The 18,349-nt window shown below is 40.4% G+C and overlaps 1 protein-coding gene across 2 annotated transcripts in view; it reads left to right on the forward strand.

The window, feature by feature from the left end:
- Positions 1–908: 908 nt before the first annotated feature.
- Positions 909–18,349, forward strand: part of Prdm10 (PR/SET domain 10) — a 92,215-nt gene continuing 74,774 nt past the window's right edge. For both annotated transcript variants that reach the window (XM_076846171.2, XM_076846173.2), the window contains exon 1: positions 909–1,007. The gene's annotated coding sequence lies outside the window, so the exon portion shown is untranslated. The remainder of the gene's footprint in view (positions 1,008–18,349) is intronic.

An 18,349-nucleotide genomic window follows, 5' to 3' on the forward strand; every position in this document is an offset into this window, starting at 1 on the left:
AAGGCAACTTTAAGAGAGGATAAGATGTGGAAGTCTGAGGTTGAGAAATGAATGGCTTAAATCACTTGTTTAACCAGAGTTAACTAATGCTTCTCAGTGTTTATGCAACTCAATTTAATTTTCAGAATGGTAAAGGAGGGAGAGGAGATGCAGTGAAGACGTTTTCTGGTTTGACAGGGACTGAGCGCAGATAGGTGCCCAAGGACTGAAAGGTGGATGAGCTGCGCCTGGGTCAGCGGGGCGCACCCTGAAAGACTTAAGACTGAGGCGTGTCCTGGGCGCGCTGAGCCTGGAAGCGTAGTGGTAGTGTTTGGTTTTCGCCCGCGCGAGGCAGATAGGCCCCTTGGGATGAAAACTCCTGGAGGGGCGGAAAGGCCCCAGCTGACGCCTGTCCCGTCACAGCCCTGGTGTGCTCCCCAGAACTCTGAGCCTCTCAGGCGTGCGGGAATATGGGTGGGGAATCCCCGCGCACAGTCAGTCCTCTTATTGTGGACACACCGCTGGATATTTTCTTCCACCGTGTCCAGGCCCCAGAGGGGGCTTGACCCTGAATGCAAAGAGTCGGGCTTTCTGATTGGCTTAGAGTACAAACGCAGGCGAGCGCCGCTTGAGACCAGCTCTTCGATTGGATTTTACGTGAACAGTAGAGCACGAAATAAAGAGGCCTTCAGTCATTGGGCCATTGTGTGAATCTCCTTTTGGCTTCTCTGCCGACTGAATAAGCGTCTCAGGATCTTCGTCATGACTCTTAAATCTGGGCCTGTCAGTTCGCCCCAGCGTTTCTCGTCTCTAGGCACGGCATGGAGTTTACAGAGTGTAACCAATCATATAACGTCGAGATCAGGTTGCCAGGCAGATTATGCTAATAAGGCCCCGCCTTTTATGCTGCTCCCACTCTGCGGCGGGAAGAACCACCTGGAGGTGGCGGGGGGGTTTGATTTCCATCACCCCTAGGGAGAGAGGATCGGGGACCCGCTGATCTTCCAGCTCCCCTCATCCAACGTCGTGTAAGTACCTAAAGGATTAAGGGAACTGGATAAACCAGGGTCCAGAGTACCCCATAGTCTGGGAGGGTGTTTCGTCTTTGCTTAGTCCCACCCAAAATGGCGCCCAGCTCTTTCCGCGTCTTAGAGCCCGGCCGGGGCCAACCGACCGCGGACCCGGGTGGGGGGGTGGAATTGATGGTGGTGGTGGGGGGGAGAAATCCCGGCGGCACCGCCCGATGGTACAGTCCAGCCGGGGCTGGGACAAGGCACCTCTCTCGGGGTGGGGGGTCAAACCATCTACACCTTCTAAGGGGAAAAGGGCAAAACCTCCTCCGGGAGGCCCTCCTGGCGCTGCATTCAGCGATGGCTTCAGCGCCTCCTCGCCCCTTCCTTCCCCGCGCTCAGCCTCCCCCCTGCGACCCCCGAGTGGCTAGCATGCTCTGCCGGCCGCGCGCACCTCTCCTCCCCTGCCCGCGTTGGTTGGGCCGGGACGGCGGTTGGGCTGCCTGCGCGTTCCGGCAGCGGCGGTTGTGCGGACGCGCGGGGTGCGGCGGCCTGTCTCCGGCGGCCAGTCTCCATCGGCTGGGCTCCCATGGCCGTCGCGGGGGGTGGTGGCGCGGTCTGGGCTTCGGGGCTGGCTGGCGGGCCCGCGGCGGGCGGGCAGCGGGCGTGCACGGCCGAGGTCTGTAGGATGGGGCCCCAGCTTTGTTTGGCGAGGCCGAGCTGCCCACCTGCCATTGATAGCTGGTCCTCCAACCTTTATTTACAAGTTGGCGTGGCCTGGACTAGGGAAGCCGCTTTCAGTTGTTTGGGACGGCCCTGTGGGACTGTCCTGTGAAAGCCGGGTTCGGGTGGGCAGGTCGGAGGCCAAGGTCGTGCTCCCGGCCTTGCTCCTGACAGCCTGCGCCCGCGGAGCAGTGCCAAGGCCGGCGAGGCCAGTTGGTGTTCTGGAGCCGGTCAACAGTCCAGCCGACTGTCAGCTTTTATTAAGTAAAAACTTAAGTGTGTAGCCAGGTATTAGGTATTAAGTGAAATGGAATAGTCACCGTCTGCCCTCCAGGCACATGAAAGCGGTTTTGGGTTTTGCTTTGTTCTTTTGGTTTTGCTACTTAGAATAGTTAGATTTTAACCCATTTTTCAGTCAATATTTGTGTACACTTAGAGGAAGAGGAGGGGTGGCTTTGTGCTGTCATCTGGGATTAAACATCACTCAACCGAGTCCCGTGTCCTGATTCGTCTCGTTCACCTGATCCAAGTTTTGACCGCTAATCATCCCTAGGTTCTTCTTTTTTTTTTTTTTTTTTTTTTTAAACTCAATAGTACTTACCTTCATTAAAACATCACTCCTGTTTTGTGTCTTCTTTTTCTGACCTGTATCCCTCTTTGATGTAATAACTCCACGTCTGTAAGCTTCTTGAAGGCAGGAGGATATACAGTGTTACACTGTATTCTTTTGTATTTATCCATTCCACCGCCAGTATCACAGTAGCTTTTACATTGGACATGCTTATTTGTTGCTCTAGAATGAAGAAAACAAGATTAAAAAGAAAATTAGTATTGTTTCGGGGGGGCAAAGCAAAGTGTTTATATAGTCTGGTGTATTAATCAAGTTAACTTTTGATGTGTTTACTTTTCCCAAATAATTGTGAAATCAACGTAAGACGACCATTTTAAAGTGAATAATCCAGTGGCATTTAGTAGAAGGTTTACATTTTGTACTTTGGAGTCATTTTTTCCTGCCGGCAGGGGTGGTGGTGGTGCTTGCCTGTAATCCCAGTGACTAGGAACACTGAGGGCGGAGGATCCCAAGTTCAAGGCCAGCCTCAGCAATTTCTTGAGCTGCTGTCTCAAATCTGTAGGGCTAGGGGTGTGGTTCAGAGAACCCCTCCTGTTTTTTGAACTCCAGAGCTGGGGGGTGGGGGTGGGTGGGGCAAAAACCGTCTTGTGAATCCTCTGATTCTGTAAGCACTCAGTTTTAGCTATAATGTTATTTATTTTGCAAGGGAGCTGAACTGTTCTCTGATCTTCCAAAAAAAGCCATTTACTTTCTCTAATGTTTTACAGTTTGCTTTACTACATAATGTGTGCATTCTATGTTGTAAATCTAAATGTAGGTGAGGATTTATAATGTATAAGGCAAGGTCCTTGGATGCTTTTAGAAATTATGGCATGTCAATCCAATGTAATCCCAAATTGGTTGGCATTGCTTCAGCTTCCACTTGCCTGTTTTGTTTTTCTTCTAACAATGCATCTATGGTAGAAAACAGAACATATAGAAAGAGCATTAAAAAACCCTAAATTATAGAGATAATCCTGATATTTTAAAGTGTTTTTAATCTTTGTGTTTGTGCATAAAATATCTGCACAAATGTAGCATTAAGTGTAGTATCTATTTTGTTTTAATAGGTTCCTAAAGATTTCACTGATGATTTGCCACTTTTTTAGTAGTTTATCCCATTATTTGAAAAGGGGGCATCATGAAGTTCTTTGCATTAAAAGAATATTTTATTTGGAACCAGGGCACTGCACCACTGAGTCACATCTCCAGCCCTTTTTAAAAATTTTTACTTTGAGACAGGGTCTCACTAAGTTGCTTAGGACTTTGCTAAATTACTGAGGCTGGCTTTGAACTTGCAATCCTCCTGCCTCAGACTCCTGACCTGCTGGGAGAATAATATTTTAATACATTTTACCTTTTAAAAGCTTCACCTAATTGATAGTGATAGATTTTTGGATAACAAGCAGAATTAATCAGAGCTGAAACTACTGAGCTGTAATTTTAGTGTCCTCAGTAAATTTATATATTAAGCACTGGTAAATATATGGTATCTGGATAATTTAACTTGGTAAAAATGATTTGGGAAAAACAAATATTAAATCTCCTTGTCGTTTTAGATGGTTTGTTTTAAACTAGAAAGCTAATGTACTTTGATCTATTGCCACTAAAATACACAGTCTTCTCTCAACCCCACCTGGAAGAGTATAAACACACCCAGTTCAGCAATTTATTTTTCACAAGCAGAAGTTATTGTTTAAATTTGTCCTGGAGCTGGGCACGAGCCCCACCTGTAATCCCAGCAACTTGGGAGGCTGAAGTAGGAGGATTACAAACTCGAGGCCAGCCTCAGCAACTTAATGAGACCCTGTCTCAAAAAATAAAAAGGGCTGAGGATGGAGCTCAGTGGTAAATTGCCACTGTGGTATGGCATGTACTATTCCCCCCTAAAAAATAAGACAATTTGTTGTAGGTACTTCAATAAATTAATGAAGAGAATTTGGCTAGTGAGTTAGAAAAAAATTGGGAGACTAGGGTATAGCTCAGTGGTAGAGTGTGTACTTAGCATATGGGAGGCTCTGAGTTCAGCCCTCAGTATCAGTACTACCACCTCCATTATCACCACCATCACCACCAACAACAAAAAAACACACACACAAAAAAGGGAGGACATTTTCCACAATGGTCCTGCCCTGATTCTGGAATTTGGAAAGGAACAGAGGGTTAGTGGAGAGCTTTTCATTATTTTGGTCCATACTGAAGATGCTTTCCTTTTCCCTACTCTGGCATTAAGCTATTTAATTCCATAATATTAGAACTAAGTACCCCTGGTTTTTGCTCACTTTTACAGTCTGACTCTGATGTTACAATTCACAGTCTGTTACTTGCTGTGATCTTTAGAAGAGCTATCCCTTAGATCTGTCGTGTCCAGTACTGCAGGCACTAGACTACCTGTGGCTCTTAAACATTTGAAAGTGGCTAATGTATGTGTGAAATACATAACAACAGATTTTTAGATTTAGTATGAAAAAAATACACCTCAGTATCTGAAATATTGATTTCATGGTGAAAAGATAATTTGTTGGTTTGATTTAGATAAAATATATTATTATAATTAATTTCACCTATTTCTACTTCCCCCCTCCCCCCAGCACTGGGGATTGAACCCATGGTTGCTCTACCACTGCGCTACATCCCCAGCCCTCTTCAGTTTTTGAGACAGGGTCTCATGAAGTTGCTAAGGCTGGTTTCAAACTTGTGATCCTCCTGCATCAGCCTCTTGAGTCCCTGGGATTATAGGTGTGCACCACCACGCCTGGCAGAAGTGAATTCATTAAGACATTAGAAATGGTTTCAGATGTCTTTTTCTTCTGAAAAAAAATTTTTTTAAATGACTTACAAAGGATAGAATTTTATTTAACTCATTGTTTCCTGAGACTGGAAGTGTAAGAGCGTGGTGCTGGCTTCTGGTGAGGGCCTTCTTGCTATATCCCAACATGGGAGAGGGCATTACATGGCAAGACCAAAAATTCTTTTAAAAAGCAAATCCTACCATTCCTTGAAGATTTTGAAGGCAATTTGTTAGGGGTTATTTTCAGTGTTGCAACAACCATGATTATAGGCACTCATAATATAATGTTCTTCTGGTAGGGGAATAGCTATAATTCCTTTGACTAACTATTGCTTTGTGTATGACTAATTTTTGAAGTATCCTTTCCAAGGCTCCTGTTTATATTTACTTCTTAACATGTGACATTGATACAAATGTTCAATTTTACAAATGAGAAAAAGATGACAGAAGTTTAGTGAATTAGACAAGAGTGGGGAGATAGCCAATAGGAACAAAGGGCTGGGTTCTCAGTCTCAAGCAATGGTACATGTATTAATGAGGTTTCAATCTCTTTGTCTTTATTTGTTCATCTCTTCCTTTATTCCATTGAAGTTGATGAGTTCAAAATTACTCTGTACTATTTATTTATTTATACAGTGATGGGATTAAATTCAAGGCCTGGACATACCAGCCAAGCACTTGACCACTGGACTGTTACCCCCACAATTGCCCCTAGATTTTGAAAACAGATTTTTTTTTTTTTTTGGTACTGGGGATTGAACCCAAGGCTTAGAGCACACTAAGCAAGCTCTATATCACTGAGTTACATCCTTAGCCATCCAGTCTCTGGATTTTAAATAGTTCATCATTTGATAAATTTAAGAACTTACAAAGAGTAATGTTTAAGACACTTGTTTATGTGACATGCAGGTTATCTCAAGTATCTTAAACCTGCTGAAGTGAGCTATAACTACGATATAACTATATTATATAATTGTATTTATAGTTTAAGAATTAACATGAAATTATGTAGCAGCCATTGCTTTTTTCTTTTTGTACCAGGGACTGAACTCAGGGGTACTTGACCACTGAGCTACATCCCCAGCCCTATTTTGTCTTTTATTTAGGGACAGGGTCTCACTGAGTTGCTTAGCGCCTTGCAGTTGCTGAGGCTGGCTTTGAACTCGTGATTCTTCTGTCTCAGCCTCCTAAACTGCTGGGATTACATGTGCCACCATACCTGGCAGCAGCCATTGCATTTTGATGAACTTTGTTTCATTTAAAAATTTTAAGGAATTTTACATTCATATTTATATATATTCATCCTGTGTACTCTATATGTGTTGGTTAGCTTTCTATTACTGTAAATACCTGAGATAATCAGCTTGTAAAGAGAAAAGGTTTATTTGGCTCAGTTTTGGAGATTTCCAATCCATGTTCAATTGACCCCATTGCTTTTGATCCTGTAATAAGGCAGCAAAATCATGGCAGGAGCATGTTAGAGGGGCAAAATTGCTCTCCTCATAGCTGGGAAGTAAAAAGATGAAGAGACTAGGGTCCCACAGTCCCCCCCTTGAGGACATGCTCCTAGTTACCTGGAGATCTCACCACCTTTTAAAATTTCTACTACCTCCTAATAGTACCAAGCTGGGGATCAGGCCTTTAATACATGGACTTTTGGGAGACATCCAAACCATGCCACTTGGTAATTCCCCTCCGCCCCCCAATTATATCTTTTCATATATCATTTTAAAAATAATACCTTTGTTCAGATCCATGACTGAGTGGCTGGCTTGCTTTCTTTCTCTCCCTTTTTTTCTTTCAAACCAAGGGGTGCACTACCATATCCCCAGCCCATATTATTTTTTACTTTGATACAGGATCTTGTTAAATTGCCAAGGCTGTCTTCAAACTCACCATCCTCCTGCCTCACTTCCCAAGTCATTGGGATTACAGGTGTGTGCCACCACACTGGGCTCAAGTCAGCCGTTTTTAACTGTTATAAATCTCATATATATGTGTGTACATATATGTAAATATTTGTTTATATTTACATATATGTAAATATAAATATATATGTATGTATTTGTGATGCTGAGAATTGAACACAGGGCCTTCCTCATGCTAGGTAAGCACTCTGTCACTGAACTGCAACCTTTAGCTCTGCAGATATATTTTGAGTGTAACAAAATATGTATAAGACTTACTATTGTGTGACTTTAAATAAAACCTAAGTTAATATACAGCACAGTGGTTCAAGAATTGGAGATTCAATTTTGTAAAGGTGCCCATCTTCTGGAAACTGATATAAATTTAGTGTAATCCTAGCAAATTTTTAAAAACTAGACAATTTAAAAATGTTTGTAGTGGCCCATGAAAATGCATAACACCCTTGAAAAAGAGAAGTTGGAAGCTTCTGTTCTAGAGATTTAGAACTACAGTAATTAAGACTGTGTGAGATATTGGCATCAGTTGGATTAATAGTATTAGATCAGTAAAAAATATAAGGACTCTGGAAATAGTCTCATCTATATGCAAAAACACTTGATTAAAATGACCTAAGAGGCATGGCAGATGAAAGGCAAAACAATAAAGCTTTTAAAAGTTTAATATAGGAGAGACTGGGTTTGTGGCTCAGTGGTAGAGCACTTGCCTAGTATGTGTGAGGCATTGAGTTTGATCCTTAGCACCACATATAAATAAATAAATAAAGGTCTAGCAACAACTAAAAAATATATTGTTTTCAGTTTACAGACTTATATTTATTTTACATTTATACTTATTTACAATCTATTTTTTTATTTGTTTTAATTAGTTACACATGACAGTACAATGATCTTGACATATCCTACATTTGAATTAGATGGGATATAATTTTTCATTTTTCTGAGTGTATAGGTTGCAGAATTATAACCTGTATGGAGAGGATATTTATTTTTAAAAAATATTTTTTAGTTGTAGATGGACATAATACGTTTATTTTGTTTATTTTTGTGTAGTGCCAGGATTAAACCCAGTGCCTCATGCATGCTTGGCAAGCTCTCTCAACCACAACCCGGCCCATAGGAGAGTATATTTATGGTTTTAGTAGTATCGAGAAGGGATTCATAAGCAAGATGCAGCATATACTAATAGACAGTGGAACAGCCTCAAATGGGCACTTCAGAAAAGGAGAATTCACATTTCTAATAAATATATGAAAAGATTTTCCATTTTATTAGTACCAAAGGAAATGCAAATTACACCCACAATGTAAATGCCTTAAGTCTGTACACCTAAGTTAAGGTAGGCAATACCAAATCCTGAGCATGTTGAGCAGTAGAGATCCTCATAAATGGTTAGAAAGAGTATAAATTAGTGTAACTACTTTGAAAGACAATTCAGCATTATCAAGAAAATAAAAAGCTTGCTGTAAACCTAGCATTTCCATTATTAGAGAAATGTATGCTCTTGAGAACCAGATAAAAATACTTGGAGTAATTTATTTTTATGATCTGAATTGATTCAATTAATATTTGAGGGTTTCTATGATCTGTACACATAGCAGTGGATAAATGCTATTTGTATTATCCTCCTCTGCTGAATGTTGTTTTTTACTGCTGAATATTTTCACAAAATTTTCCATTCAGTGTGTTCTTCCGTTTTCCTAAGACAATGTTGTACACAGAACAGGCATTTGATAAATACTGTGTTTTTAAAAAGTATTATTCAATTTTTTACAATGGGAACCTTTCACTATAGGTTTATAATTGTGCAGCTCCCGGGCTGTTGAGCAATTTGCTCAATTAAATCTGCTTGTGTGGGTTTGGTAAATTACAACCTCCTCTAGTTTCCTTGAGATGAAGTCTAGCCTCCTGATTACATCATCTAGTGGGAGACAAGGAGACAGTAGCCAGTCCATTTCCTTTTGGGGTTCTTGGCAGCTTTGCCTAGGGTGAAAGCTGTTTATGGGGAAAGGAAAAGAGGTCCAAACTCTGTAGTAATAAATATCTGGGGTTAGATTCCACTTAGTGCTACGACCATGGTCAAGTAACCATTCTTGGTTGTGGTGAGAATTGTTTTGAAAGCTAATATTTAAAGGACATCTCACAGTGCCTGTACCTTATAGGTGCTCAGTAAATGGCAGCAGCTGTAATTGTTACTATTCACTAGTTGTTTACTTAAGTAGCTGCCTTTCTACAGTGTACATTTTGAATCAAATGGCCTATGATTATGCTGATTTTTTTTGTAGTTATAGATGGACAGCGTACCTCTATTTTATTTGTTCACTTTTATGTGGTGCTGAGGATAGAACCCAGTTAGTTACTCACATGTGCTAGGCAAGTGATCTGTCACGAGCTACAGCCCCAGCCCAATTATGCTGATTTTTTTTTTAAAAAGAGCTACATTTGTTACGAGATTACAATTTTGTAATTTCATTTAACTCCTTCAATGAATTTGCAAAGGAATCTAGCATGTCCTACATTATACCTGAATGAAATGATCTAGTTATGTATTTGCAAAGAATACTTAACTGCTGAGTGCTCTAAACCTGAAAGCTTCTATTTTGACTCTTAATGTAGAAAAAAAATGCTAATTACCATAGTTTGAAAAGTCTCTCAATTTGAATTCGAAATATATTTTCTGGTGAAATATATTGGGTGAGAGTGAACCCATGCTTATAGTCAAGAGATGTTTATTCCCAAGTCAATTGTTTAATAATGGAAATAAAAAAGACTTTCAAAATGGTCAACATCTTTACCCATCATGGAAATGCAAAATAAAACTACATTGAGTTTTTCACCTTGTCCCAATGAGAATGGCTTGTTTTTTAGAATATACTATTTTGATACCAAAAAAACAAGCTGGGCAAAAGCCACTGAGCTACATCCCCAGCCCTTTTTAAAATTTCATTTTGAAACAGGGTTTTACTAAGTTGCTTGGGCTAAGTTGCTTGGGCTAAGTTGCTGAGGCTGGCCTCAAACTTGTGATCCTCCTGCCTTAGCCTCCCGAGTCACTGGTATGATGGGGGAGAGCCAACAGTCTTGGCCTTTTTTTTGCTTTGTTTTGTATTGGGGATTGAACCTATAGCTTCATAGCAAAGTACACACTGTACCACTGAGCCCCTGCCTAAGATTTTCCCTCCCACTGTTTTGCAGTGCTGGGGATAAAATGCTGGTCCTCTTATATGCTAGTGCTTTACCATGAGTCACACCTCCAACCCAAGATTAAGTTTTAATGATGTCAATACCTGCCTTAATATGTCTTCTACTTGGGTTCACCATGTTGTAATCAAATACTTGTATTTTTTAAAAATTTTAATTAAAATTTTTTTTAAACTCTTCTGCATTTCACATTTAGCTTTGCTAACAAGGGACTGAGGATGAGGAATGGGAATTTGAAAATGAAAATCAGGCCACATTAACCTCTTTACAACAGGTAGGAATTAGATATTAAAGGGAATTACTTCAGACTAATATCTTTTTGCTTCTTAGCCTTGGGTCAGAGTTATGTTTCAGTCTCTTTGAACTAATAACCGTATTTTTCAGGAGTTGAGGAAGAGTGAATAGTAATTAAATTGGTTTTTTCTTACGTTAATTAGGAAAACTATGCTCTAAAATACTTTTCTTCTAAGCCATTATAATACTTATTTTTTTTCTTAGACTATTTTGAAACAGTTGAATTTATTAAGGAAACAGATTAACACTTAAGACTGTGCCTCTTTTTACATAATGCAGGATTTTATCCTAAGGACTTGGGTTTGTGACTTAAGTCATAGTTACTACCCAGAATCGCCAGTAAGGAAGGCTTTTTAGGCCATGGATGACCCACCTGGGAGTCTCCTAGTTATTGCAACTGCTACTTCAACAGACAAACTTAAGATATGTGGGGCAGATACTTTCCATGCAGAGGTAAACCAGAGCCATAGATGCTATCTATCTCTCTACTAGTTGTTTTGTGAATGAAAGCTGCTATTGAGAAGGGACCTGGGCATGTTCTTGGAGCTTTTGCAAGTCTAGTATCCATAGTGAAAAACATGAATGTTCAGTATTATTTAGTGAGTCATCTGCAGCAATCTCTCAGTCTTCAAATGTCCTCTGCAAATCTGTGTTTACATTCAGGTGTAAATTTGCCTGTAACTATGTGGTAAAGGGAAGCTAGGAGATAATCCCCATGAGAGCAGTCTGGTTGGCAAAGAAAACAATTATGTTCACCATCATTATTCCCCAGCCTTCTCTAAGTTCTGAGATATAAAGATCATACAGACATTAGGGAAGATGGTGATTTGTAAATTTTGTTTTTAGTTTTTTTTCTTTTGGTACTGGAAATTGAACCCAAGAATGTTTTGCCACTAAGCTACATCCCCAGCTCTTATTTTTTATTTTGAGTCAGGGTCTTACTAAGTTGCTTAGAGCCTTGCTAAGCACTGAGGCTGGCTTCAAACTTGGGATCCTCCAGCCTCAGCTTCTTGAATTGCTGGGATTACAGATGTGTGCAACTGTGCCTGACTTTCTTTGTTGTTTTGAAAGAAGATATACAAGTCTTGCTAAGTTTTGTTTACCAATAAAAACAATTTTTTTTAAAGGTGGTGACTTTGGCCATTGATAGTTTGTGTAAGAATATTTATTAATGTTACTAAGTCAGAGTAGGAATTCAGAGCTTTAATCTTTGTCCAGTGCTTACCAAAGGTGGTCTGGCCTCATTGTAATCAGGCCTTCATGTTACTTCTAGAGTGATTTCCCAAATTGTCACTGCTATGATGAGGTATTTTTCTTTCCCTACTGTGCAGGAGTTAAGCCAGATTTGGCTCATTTAAGGATCACTTGGGGAAGTTTATAAACATTTTTGTGTTTTCTTTTACCCCTGTAATTAATTGCATTACCATCTTCAGGGATGAGATTCTGGAGTTTGTTTTTCAACTAACTCCCTATTTGATCCTAGTAAAACTAGTCCACAAACTTTATAAACTGTAGGCTAATTGAATAAAGTTTAAATTCTTCACCTTGCACTTGTGGCCTTTGTAGACCTTTTTAGATCCATCCTAACTGTTTGAGGCTTTTCTCTCTCATAGTCACTAGTCCCTAAGCATATCCTTAATTTCTTGCCCTGGAACTTTCTCAAAAAACTTGTTAAAAATGCACTCATTGGGGGCTGGGGTTGTGGCTTAGCAGTAGAGTGCTTGCCTAGCATGTGTGAGGCACTGGGTTCGATTCTCAGCACCACACAAAATAAATAATATGAAGGTGTTGTGTCCAACTACAACTAAAAAAAAAAATTCATTGTTAAAAAAATGCACTCATGTTTGCTCTAATGGCAAATATTATATACCCCTTCCCCTTCTCTATATATGTAAAGTCTCTTCTTTTTATTTTTTTAATTTGTTCTAATTAGTTATACTTGACAGTAGAATGAATGCATTTTGATACATTGTACACAAATGGAGCACAACTTCTTCCTCTGGCTGTACATGGTGCAGAATCACACTGGTAGTGTAATCATACGTGTATATAGGGTAATAATGTTGGTTCCATTCCACTGTTCTTCCCATCCATATACCCTCTCCTTTCCCCTCATTCCCCTATGCACAATCCAAAGTTCCTTCATTCCCTTTTCCCCATTATGGATCAGCATTTGCTTATCAGAGAAAACATTTGGCCTTTGGTTTGGGGTTTGGCTTATTTCGCTTAGCATGATATTCTCCAGCTCCAATAATTTACCTGCAAATACCATAATTTCACTCTTCTTTAAGGCTGAGTAATATTCCATTCTGTATATATGTAGCACATTTTCTTTATCCATTCATCAGTTGAAGGGCATTTAGGTTGGTTCTATAGTTTAGCTATTGTGAATTGAGCTGCTATAAACATTGATGTGGCAGTGTCCTTTGGGTATAAACCGAGGAGTGGGATAACTGGGTCAAATAGTGGTTCCAAGTTTTCTGAGGAATTGCCATGCTACTTAGTGGTTGCATCAATTTGCAGTCCCACCAGCAATGTATGAGTGTACTCTTTTCCCCACATCCTTGCCAACACTTATTATTGCTTGTATTCTTCTTTTTTTTTTTTTTGGTGCTGGGGATTGAAACTAAGGCCTTGTGCATGTGAGGCAAGCACTCTACCAACTGAGCTATAGCCCCAGCCCTTATTGCTTGTATTCTTGATAATTGCTATTCTGATTGGAGTGAGATGAAGTCTTAGAGTAGTTTTGATTCGCATTTCTCTAATTGCTAGAGATGATGAACATTTTTTTCATATGTTGGTTGATCGATTGTATTTCTTCTATGAAGTGTCTGTTTAGTTCCTTAGCCCATTTATTGATTGGGTTGTTTTTTTGGTGATGAGTTTTTTGAGTTCTTTATATATTCTGGAGATTAGTGCTCTATCTGAGGTGCGTGTGGTAAAGATTTTCTCCCCTTCTGTAGGCTCTCTTTTCACGTTATTCATTGTTTCCTTTGCTGAGAAGAAGCTTTTTAGTTTGAATCCATCCTATTTATTGATTCTTCATTTTACTTCTTGTGCTTTAGGAGTCTTGTTAAGGAAGTCAGGTTGTAAGCCTGAAGATTTGGGCCTATTTTTTCTTCTATTAGGTTTAGGGTCTCTGTCCTAGTGCCTAAGTCTTTGATCCACTTTGAGTTGATTTTTGTGCAGGGTGAGAGATAGAGGTTTAATTTCATTTTACTACATGTGGATTTCAGTTTTCCCAGCACCTTTTGTTGAATAGGGTATCTTTCTCCAATGGTTGTTTTTGATGTCTTTGTCTAGTATGAGATAACAGTATTTATGTGGTTTTGTCTCTGTGTCTTCTATTTTGTACCATTGGTCTACTATTTTGGTGCTAATACCGTGCTGTTTTGGTTACTATTGCTCTGTAGTATAGTTTAAGATATGTAAAATTTCTGGATGTTTGTTTCCAAATTGCTTTCAAGAAAGTTTGTATTAAAAAATACAAATGGGGGGACGTGCTGGGGTAGCTCAGTGGTAGAGTGATAGAGCCTTGCATGTGGAAGGCACTGGGTTCAATCCTCAGCACCACATAAAGATAAATAAAATAAAGGTATTGTGTCCATCTACAACTAAAGGTATTAAAAAAGAAAGTATGTTTTATCTGGGTGTGGTGGTGCACACTTTTAGACCCAGCAGTTTGGGAGGCTGAGACAGGAGGATCATGAGTTCAAATCCAGCCTCAGCAATTAGCAAGGCCCCAAGCAACTCAGTGAGACCCTGTCTCTAAATACAAAATACAAAAAAGGGCTGGGGATATGGTTCCCTGGTTAAGTGCCCCTGAGTTCAATCCCCAGTACCAAGGAAAAGAAAAAAAAAAAAAAAGCTTTGGGCTGGGCGTTGTGGCACATTCCTGGAATCCGAGCAATTTGGGAGGCTTGCACATAGGAGGATTGCAAGTTCAAAGCCAGCCTCAGCAATTTAGCAAGGCCCTAAGTAATTTAGCGAGATCCTGGAGGGTACTGAGGTTATGGCTGAATAGTAGAGCACTTGCCTAGCATGCGTTCCATCCCTGGCACCACATAAACAAATAAACAAATAAAATAAAGGTATTGTGTCCATCTACAACTAAAAAACTTTAAAAAAAAAAAAAAAGGTCTAGGGTTGTGGTTCAGTGGTTAAGTGCCCCTGGGTTCAATCCCTAGTATTCCCCTCCCACACACACACACAAATAGTATGTAGAAAATAGTGCACGTGGCGGGGCTGGGGTTGTGGCTCAGTGGTAGCGTGCTTGCCTAGCATGCATGAGGCACTGGGTTCAATTCTCAGCACCACATACATATAAATAAAAATAAAAGTCCATCAACAATTAAAAAATATAGTGCACGTGGTAGTTAATCTCAAATAGTAGAATTATATTTTAATAACAACAGAAGAATTTTACATACTGCTTATATTCTAAAACTTTCTCATCATTTGTATGCCTCTTGAGACATATTCAGTGATTGTGGTTGTTTCTTGATTGCAAGATTTACTTTGTCATGTCAGATATACCGTAGGACCCTGGTTTTTCTTTTCTTTTTTTGGGTGGGGGGTACTATTGGGGATTGAACTCAGGGGCACTCAACCACTGAACCACATCCCAAGCTCTATTATATTTTATTTAGAGAGAGGGTCTCACTCAGTTGCTTAACACCTTGCTTTTGCTGAGGCTGACTTTGAACCCACGATCCTCCTTCCTCAGCCTCCTGAATCGCTGGAATTATAGGTATGTGCCACTGCGCCCAGCAGGACGTATTTTTCTTACCACAGTCTGCCCACACTAGTGTCCACAAGTTTTCAAATTTTTGATAAACATAGTCATAAAGTAAAAAGAAGTATTTTTATATTTATTTTTATAGTCTTACACCTTTGGGATTGCCCTCAGTTTCCTATCAAGACAGCCAGGCCTTGGTCAGACCCTGTAGAGAGGGTATACTTAGGGAAATAAATGTAACTTCTGTACCTGCTTTTTCATCCTGGGGCATTTTCTTATCCTTGAGATGGGAGGAAAGGCTGGGGAGCTTATCAGAAGTGCTGCTGAGAGAGAAGCTTGAAAGGCTTAGGGAATCTTATGGAACTGGGGAGATAACAAATTTGTGAGTAGAAGGGCTGTTAAGGCAATGAGAACCCAGAGGTTAACACCTAGAGAAGGGAGGTTCAGGGACATGAAGCTGGTTTTCCTTGGAGTTATTTGCTAAGTTGTCAGAGCTGGTCAGAAGGAAAGAAGTTAAAACATAGCTGCATAGAAAAGGCAGGGGTTTTGTAGTTTCCTGGTGCTAAAGTGACAGAAAGCGTGGTCTGAGGCCCACTAAGGAAGAAGTGCTCTAATGTACACTGCAGAATTTCCCTTGGAGCTTTGGAAGGTCAGATCGTGGGGCAAACAGAGAGTAGAGATCAGACTCAAGTCAGCTCAGTGATTTGCCCTCCACTCTGCAGCCTGCCAGAGGGTGGCTCTGGGACAAAGATGGTATATCTGGATGTTTCTGGGTATGGTGGTCTGTTCCATGAGGAAGATGTATGTCCCAATTCGGATGTTTATGATTTGTGCAGTTTTTTTGTAGGCATGGGATACACTGAGCTGCTTTGAGGTTTCCACCTAACATCTTGTGAGAGTAAACTGGAGGATCCCTGACAGATTTCTCTTTGAAATTGTCTTAACATTTTACCAGCCAACCAGCCATTCTTTATAGAGGAAAAAGCAAACATCAAGGTTTGTCATTCCTTAGAACTCATACTGACTCTTGGTTCCTTTTGAACTCACAAGAATTTTCATGTAGGATTGTCAGGCTCAGACCCCCAAGTCTCTCAGCCTGGGTTTTTCCTTTTTTTTGAGTGAATGGTAAGGACTCTTTTGAAGGACTAGATGGGCCCTGATGCATCATGAACCATCAAAATGGATGGGAGGATCTGTCTTTGTTTTTTGGTACGAGAAAAGTTCTTATCTGAACTAGGGCAAAAAAAAAAAAAAAAAAAAAGTCCACATTTCTTGGGTTAACATGAAGAAAGATTTAATTGCATGTCTCTTTTGAAGCATGAAGAAAGGAGTTCTACAATCTTGACTGGAAAAAAGAACCTTCTTTCATAGGAAAAAAACCCTTAGGTGACACTCCCTGAAGCCCTTTGTGCACACAGGAAAAGTAGGAGTTGTTACTATCTGGCTTTAGGGACAGAAGGACCTGTGCCCCAGAAGGGGTGGTCAGGTCTGCTTAATTTGCTTCACTCCTGTGCTTGCTTTTGTTGTCCAGTTTTCCAGTCTAGTGGGGTCTTCTTGGTTGTTTTGTTTTCAAATCTTGGTTCAATTTTCTTCGGCTACACCATATGTGTGTGTGTGTGTGTTTGTGTGTGCGTGTGTGTGTGTGTGTGTGTATTTTTTCTTTTTTGCAGTGCTGGGATGGAACCCAGGGCTTTTTGCGTGATAGATCAGTGCTCTACCACTGAGCTATGCCCCTGGCCCCCACAGTGTCTTTCCAAATGATGTCTAGAAACAAAGGAGGAACATTTCTTTTACCTTTTTCTTTTTATCAGTGCTGGGCATTGAATCCAGGGCCTTGCATGATAGGCAAGTGCTTTACCACTGAATTATACCCCCAGCCCTTTTAAAATTATTTTGAGACAGAGTTTCACTTAGTTATTGAGACTGGCCTCAAACTTGTGTAATCCTCCTGTCTCAGCTTTCTGAGTAGTTGGGATTACAGGTGTGTATGTATTCCTGCCTAGCAGGAACAATTTTTTTTTTTTTAGGATGTATTATATACCTGTTTTTTGGTTGCATCAGATAGTTCAGTCTAGTAACATCAAAGAGTGCTACTCTTTTAAAGTTTTTCTTCCATTGTCTACTCACCCAGTTTTTGTTTTTGTATGGGGGATTGAACCCAGGGGCATTTTATCACTGAGCTACATCCTCAGCCCTTTTTATTTTATTTATTTATTTATTTATTTATTTTCGAGAGAATTTTTTAATGTTTATTTTTTAGTCTTCGGTGGACACAACATCTTTATTTTATTTTCATATGGTGCTGAGGATCGAACCCAGCGCCATGCGCATGCCAGGCGAACGCGCTCCCACTTGAGCCACATCCCCAGCCCCTCAGCCCTTTTTATTTTTTGAGACAGGTCTTGCTAAGTTGCTGAGGCTGGCCACCAATTTGTAATCCTCCTGCCTTAACCACCTGAGTCACTGGGATTAAAGGCATGTACCACCTCACCCCGCTTCAGTATTTTTTCATTTCTTCTGAGTTCTAAAATATTTGTTCCAGATATCAATTAAATGTAAAATCTGTACTTCTGATTGCAAATGAATGAATGCACTAGAAGCTCTTTATTTTCTTTGTACTTGGTCTCATTTTATGACTCTCAAGTTTAACTGTTTTAAACTAGCTGCTCAGAGTACAGCACTAGTTTATTATTTAGTATAAATTATATGTTTTCTATTCATGAGTTTTGAGTTGGTGTGGGCATTAACTAATTAAATCAATTGATAAGAGTGAACTGCTTGGGCCAGTATAGCCCGTGGTAAGCTCTCAGTGTGTGTGAGCTGTCTTCATGTTCTGTCCCTGTGATTGGCCCTGAACCCATTGTCTTCCTTCCCCTCACCTTGCCCCGGGGTGGGCCAGAGTAGGGTCAGATTAAAGTCCTACATATGTAGTTTCTAGTGTGGCTGGTGCATTGGGGAATTTCCCCAAATCCTGCATGCCGCAGTCTGTCTGGGCACAAAATAACAGAGCCGCCACAAAGCCTTGTAGGTTCAAACAGCAACTCTTTATTCCCGAACTCTCACCGGCACTCTACACACACT

This window comes from Callospermophilus lateralis, chromosome 2, assembly GCF_048772815.1.
Source record: "Callospermophilus lateralis isolate mCalLat2 chromosome 2, mCalLat2.hap1, whole genome shotgun sequence".
NCBI lineage: Eukaryota > Metazoa > Chordata > Mammalia > Rodentia > Sciuridae > Callospermophilus > Callospermophilus lateralis.